Below are 6,194 nucleotides of genomic sequence, written 5' to 3'. Positions count from 1 at the left end.
GCCCACCGTGCCCGCGGGGCCTGCGTGAGGGCCTGTGCCCAGCTGTCGTGGGCAGGGAGGGGACTGAGGGTCAGCCCTGGACAGGGAGGGGACATGGAGGATCAACCCGGGTGGGGAGGAGACATGGGGGGTCAGCCCGGGTGGGGAGGGGACACGGGGGTTCAGCCCGGGTGGGGAGGAGACATGGGGGTTCAGCCTGGAGGGGAGGGGACAGGGGGTCAGCCCTGGACAGGGAGGGGACATGGAGGATCAGCCCAGGTGGGGAGGGGACACGGGAGTTCAGCCTGGTGGGGAGGAGACATGGAGGGTCAGCCCTGGGCAGGGAGGGGACCGAGGGTCCACGGGGAGTGGACGGGCCCCACCTGGTATTTCCCGGCATTCCTGGCCTTAACCTGGTCGACGTTCAGCAATCGCAGCCACACCTGTCCCCGCACCTGGGGTGGGACCCCCTTGTAGACTCAGCATCGCAGCTGCGGGGAGGAAGGCAGTGCTGGTGAGAGGGGCCCAGGGCGGCCCCTTGGAGCCCAGGGAGCGCAAGGCATCTAGAAGTTTCCAGCTTCGGCTCCAGGGTGTCTGTGGGAGGCTGGGTCTCCCTGGAGCTGGGCCCCATCCCCCACGAGGAGCAGGGACCGTGGCCCCGACCTGACACTCCCCCACCGCCGACCCGGGGCCTGGGGAGGCTCGGGCTCCCAGCAGACTCTCCCCAGGCAGGGGGCTCCCCCGAAGACAGGGCAGGAGGATACTGAGGGCGGCCCCCCAGCCCCGTCAGGACGGAGAGCCCTCGGGGGCACCCAGCGCCCCACCTTCTCGCTGGGGAGGTAGTGGTGCCATCGCTTGAGCATTTTTATCCATTTGTCTGCGCGCCAGGTCTCCTGGCGGAGTTTCTGGAAGAGGACAAGCAGGGGCCGCAGGTGAGGCTCCAGCCTGGGAGGTGGGTGCTCGGGCCACGTCCAGTCCCCCGCGGGACCCGGAGGAGCCAGGAAGGCACAGGGCCCCCCGCGGACCACGGCTCCGGGTCTGGGGTGCATTCCTGGCAGCCCGTGCACCGCTGGGACGGGGGACTGGGGAGACGCCCGGGGATGTCCTGGGGGACGGGGTGCGGACAGCTGGCCCCAGCTCCCCCCACGTCCTGCCCGGGGCCTAGGACGGGCTCTCACCTTGGCCTCGCGAGGGCTGGGGCCGGGCAGCTCCTTGTCCCTGGAAGGCAAGAGACGCAGAGCCCTGAGGCCCTGGCCCCACAGCCACCCCACCCGTCTGCACCCAGGGGCAGTGCCGGGCAGTGCAGGTGACGGCGGCAGGACACCCGGCGCAGGGTGAGGGCTGCCCCGATCGGCCCGTGGCCCGTAGTCCTGCCACTTCAGAGCATTTCTTACGGAGCCACCTAGACAGGGCCATGTGTGCACATCTCACCGTCCTCACCCTGCTTGTGCCATGAGACAACCAAGTGTCTACGCGGTGACCCGGCGCTCGGCTCCCATGGACCTCCTGTCCACGTGTCGGGAGGGGGCCGCGGTGACCGGAGCCACGGCGGTGGGGTGGGCCGGGCAGCCTGCGTGGGAAGGGTGTTGGTGTGTTCAGGCCCCACGAGGAAGGCATAGGTGTGCTCGCACACCGTGCACGCTCAGCGGGCCGCCCCAGGGACCCCCCGGCCCTGCCTTGGGGCCCTCGTGCTGCACACGGTGGCGTGGAATTCCTGCTCACGCTGGAGACAAAGCGAGTCTGTGTGTCAGAACCTGAGCTGTTGGTTCACGCCTCTGAGCAACTCCTACTTTTTCCCTAGATCTTTAGTGATTAAGGAGTTTTTTTCGAAGCCCAAGTACAACCACATTTTGAAGCCAGAAGACTGTCTGAACCGTGCACCATCCTGCAGCTGGACACGAGAACCGTGCAGATCGCTGACCTGGAGGTGAGAGCCCCGGAGCCTAAGTGGGCGGCGCACGTACCAGACTCTGTGCGAATAAACAGATTGAGGAACCTTGCCTTTGATTTTCCCCGAGTCTTGTCTTTTTTATGCTCTGATTTTGTATTTTTACATTATTTTTTCACAGACCTCTTTAACATAATCAGTCATTTTTATATTTATGTTTAATATTTTCAGCATCTTGAGATTCTAATAAATTATATCTAGTTTCTTCAAGGATTTCAAGTTAAAAATTTTTTTTCTAAGTTGTGCTACCATGGATGACAAAATTCTTAATTCTCACTCTTACATTCCCCCTGTTGCCACGAGGTGGCGCGTGTGCATTCAGGAGGGTCTCATTTTAAGGGTGTGCTCAGAGGTGCAGAGCTTGGGAGCGGGTCCCTGGAACCCCCTGGAGCTCAGCCGGGAGCTAAGCTGTTGGCTCTGCACTTAGTTTCGCAGTATAGAGAGGCCCGGTTCTTTATGCCAAGAATTGAGAAGAAATAGGATTCCACTCAAATATGGGGCCAGAAAATGAGGCAAGTGAGGCCCACGTTGCTTGAAACCTTTTCTTTCTTTCTTTCTTTTTTTTTTTTTTGAAACCTTTTCTGATTATCTGCAGCATGTGAATTTGTGCTGACAGCTTTAGTAGTTCTTTCCCGAGGAGCAGGTTTGCTGTGTTTGGCGACACTAGCAAGTTGCATCCACAGTTACTGGACTAGACGTGGGGCCGGGCAGTGCAGCGGCATCTGAGTGGGGCTGGTGGGGACAGCTGCTAGTTCCTGCCCCGGAGCCCTCGCCGCCTGCTGTCACGCGCTCACGGGAGCCGCGTCCCTTCCTTATCGTTTGCCTGAACAGACCGTGAAAGGCGAGCTGCACTTTGAGATCAGGAAGGCCGGCACGCTGCATGGATTCACGGCCTGGTTCAGTGTCCGGTTCCAGAGCCTGGAGGAGGACGAGCCGCAGCTGGTGCCGAGCACAGGCCCGTTTCACCCGTGAGTGTGCAGCACCCGCAGGGGCTCCACTGCCCCGGGAGGAGCGGGTGCAGGTGCCCTGCCGCGCAGCCGTTGGGGAGGCAGTGGCGTGTGTGGGCGGTGGGCGGGGGACCGGGACCGTGCCCCACCCGCCCCTGCCCTGGGCTGCCCTGCTTGTCCTCTGACCCCTGCATGAACGGGCGGAGCACACTTTGCCTGCCTCAGTTGCCCTGGACGCTGCTTCAGCTTCCCATGGTCTAATACAAGCACAACCCACGGAATTGTAGGGGCTTTTAACTCCCCAAGACTTTCTTGAGGAAGGTCAGTGTTTCTTGAGACAAATTTTTTTTAAAGATTTTATTTGAGGGAGAGAGTGGGCGAGAGAGCACATGAGCAGAGGGCAGGGCGGGGAAGGGAGAGGCAGACGCCCCGCTGAGCAGGGAGCCCGATGCGGGACTCGATCCCAGGCCCCGGGGTCATCCCTGAGCCGAAGGCAGACACTCCCCGGACTGAGCCCCCAGCCGCCCCTGGGACACTTCTGTGCAGTAGCATCTTGGCGCTGCTCGCTGCTCAGGCGTGCTGGGCGCTGCGGTCTGCCTCGGAGCTGGACCCAGCAGCCCGGTGCAGCGCTGCCTTCATGGGGCCTCCGTGGGCCTGCGCGGTAGGTGCCCGGGCCGGGGCGGGCAGCCGCGCTGCTCGGGTCAACACTGGCCACAGTGGGGGTCCTCAGGGCCTCGCATCCGTCCGCACCACAGGAGCCAGGCTGTTGGCCGGAGCGTCCGTGGAGGTGGCGGGGCCAGGCCTCCTGCTGCCCTTCCCGGTCCCGGCGCACAGATGCGAGCTGTCGCCCGTCGAGGGCAGGAACTCAGGCCCCGGGCAGTTGAGCGCCCGTACACGGTGGGGTGGGGCAGGCAGGTGCCGAGCCCGGCAGCGCTCTGGGACGCGGGGACAGGGGCCCTCACAGCGGCTGGGGTCGGAGGGACGTGAGGCCATGGAGCCGTGTCCTCAGGGCCTGCAGAACCCAGAGAGCGCGGAACGACGGTTTGTCCCAGATGTCACACTTGCCACACCCCCTCCAGCCCGACTCCCAGGGGCAGTGGCCTTCCTGCACTGCGGAAACTAGAACTCGGCGTTGGCAGCCTAGGGACCGGGCAGGGATGCGGTAGATGCCCGTGCCAGGGTGCGGGGGCCTGGGAGCACCTAGAGCCGTGTGCTCACTGGGCTGCAGCCCAGTCCCTGGCGCCCACAGAGGCCTCGCCATGGGCCTGGTGCATCTGCCCCACGGGGGAGCCTGGGGGTCCACCCCACAGAGGTGATGCGTGCCCCGTGTCTTGCAGAACCACCCACTGGAAGCAGGTGCTGTTTATGATGGACGAACCCATGTCCGTGGTCTCGGGAGATGTGGTCACAGGCTTGGTTGTGCTGCAGAGAAACCCCGTGTGGAGGAGGCACATGTCCGTGGCGCTCAGCTTCCACACAAGACCCCACATCCACACAAGACCCCACATCGCAGAAAGTAAGGCTTGTGCTGCAGGGCGGGTGCTGGGCGCTGGTGCTGGGAGACGGGCGTGGTGGTCGCGGTGCCACGGCCTCGGCCTCGCGCGCCTGCGCTGCTTTCTCACCCTCCTCACGGGAATTGGGTGCTGTTATTGGTAGAACAGAAAACGGGGGCAGGAAGGTGAGTCTGAGGGCAGGGGCCCAGCCCAAGGCCACCCTTCCCGTGTCCAGGAGGCCCCGGTGGAGAGCGGGCCGGGCCGCCGTTCCCACACCTGGTGCAGGATGGCAGAGGGGACGCGACGGTTCTCCTCTGGTCTCCTACCTGCTTTGTGCTAATTTTATGTCAAAGTCTTAATCTTGGTCATTAAGAAAACTTCTCCGCCTGGAAGTCGCTCTTGGGTGCCATCCTGAGTCGTCATCAGGAGGTGCTGCGTGTGAGTCACACTCAAGCGGTTTATTATGACTGATTTGCTTTGTCTGTTTTCAGGTTGGAGAGAAGGTCTTTCCCATCTGGAGATGACGGGAAGATGACGAAGTTGTGGGAAGCAGGTGCTGCAGGAATGAGCCCGGGCGGAGACGTGCTTGGATGTGAGCCCCCGTTCCTGTGGCCTGAGAGCTCCCCTGCCCGGCGGCGGGACACCCGTGTGCGTGCACGCTACCTTCCTCGTGGCCTCCAGAGGCGCCGCGTGGGGCTCGGTGGGGACCCCTCACCCCTGTCACTGCCCGTGTCTGTGCTCTAGAAGTAGGCTGTGTCCCCAGGTGTCCACAGTCTGGCTCGTGGCCGAGTCGGTGGCACCGTGTCCCTAAGCTAGGTCTAGATCTCAACTCATAGGGCACACGTGCATCAACCTCGTACTCCTGTGAAAGTGGCTGTTCACGTATCATGTGTCATGGTATCCTTGCTGCCCGGGTCCCTCCCTGTCGTGCGAAGGTGGGCGCCCCAAAGCCGTGCAGGGCCTGGAGGCGGTGATGCATGTGACGGGACTCTGCATGGATAGTACAGTTGTAGAGATGTCTTCCACGTAAATTATGTGTTGGCGCATAGCACATACTCAATAAATAATTTTAAAGAAATGAGTGTTGGCGTGTATCCCATTTCCATGTGCGTGTGCTGTGTCGGCAAGCGTGTGCTGCTTTGTAGCCTTTTTCACCTGGTGTGAAGGAACGTCCCTGCCTGTAGGTCCAGGTCTACGTCTTTTGGTGTGTATTGTTTTGATTTTTAGTTGACTTTACATTGCAATATGAACGGTATATCCCAACCGCGTGAGTGACGGGTGTGCAGGTGTGCATCTCTCTGTAACAAGCACTCGACCGAGACCGTCAGCCGCGAGCAGCTGCCCCAAGTGCCCAGCACGCAGTGCCTCCGAGGGTGGTGCCCCCGGTGACGCGCAGCTTCCTGGGGCCGGTGGGGCACACAGGCTGCTTCCTGGAGCCTGAAGCTTGTGCCGCTCACACTCCTAGGCTGAGGCTCCTGGCGAGGGGGGCCCTTAGGAGCAGGTGTTTGGGAGGTGCTTAGGCCTCGAGGGGGGCCCCCAGGACGGACTCGTGCCCTTCCGGGGGAGAGCCCCTCAGAAGGCGGCTGCCTGGGGACCGGGCCGGGTCTCCAGGTCCCAGGAGGGAGGCCGCCGGGCTGGGGGACGTCCAGCCCCCGGGCCGTTGAAGCCGCCGGGCTGGTGCCATCCGGGCCCTGTCCCTCGCTGTGGGCGTCGCTCAGCTCACGGGCACCTGTGAGCCCCGACCCGTGTTGCTGCGGGTTCCCGCCATGTCCTGCCCCGCTGGTGGTCAGCGGGTGGTCAGTGGGTGGCCTCCCGGGCCGGCCCCGG

The 6,194-nt window shown here is 62.9% G+C and overlaps 1 long non-coding RNA gene across 1 annotated transcript; it reads left to right on the top strand.

Moving 5' to 3' along the window:
- The first annotated feature begins 1,634 nt into the window (after positions 1–1,634).
- LOC144298762 (uncharacterized) lies at positions 1,635–4,402 on the top strand. The gene is made up of 3 exons (XR_013365647.1): positions 1,635–1,906; positions 2,759–2,895; positions 4,212–4,402. It is a non-coding gene; the product is annotated as an uncharacterized LOC144298762 (long non-coding RNA).
- The last annotated feature ends 1,792 nt before the right edge of the window (positions 4,403–6,194 follow it).

The sequence above is a fragment of the Canis aureus genome, chromosome 26 (genome assembly GCF_053574225.1).
Source record: "Canis aureus isolate CA01 chromosome 26, VMU_Caureus_v.1.0, whole genome shotgun sequence".
Lineage (NCBI taxonomy): Eukaryota > Metazoa > Chordata > Mammalia > Carnivora > Canidae > Canis > Canis aureus.
The sequence above is the reverse complement of the archived record's forward strand: the minus strand, read 5'-3'. Positions and strand labels throughout refer to the sequence as shown.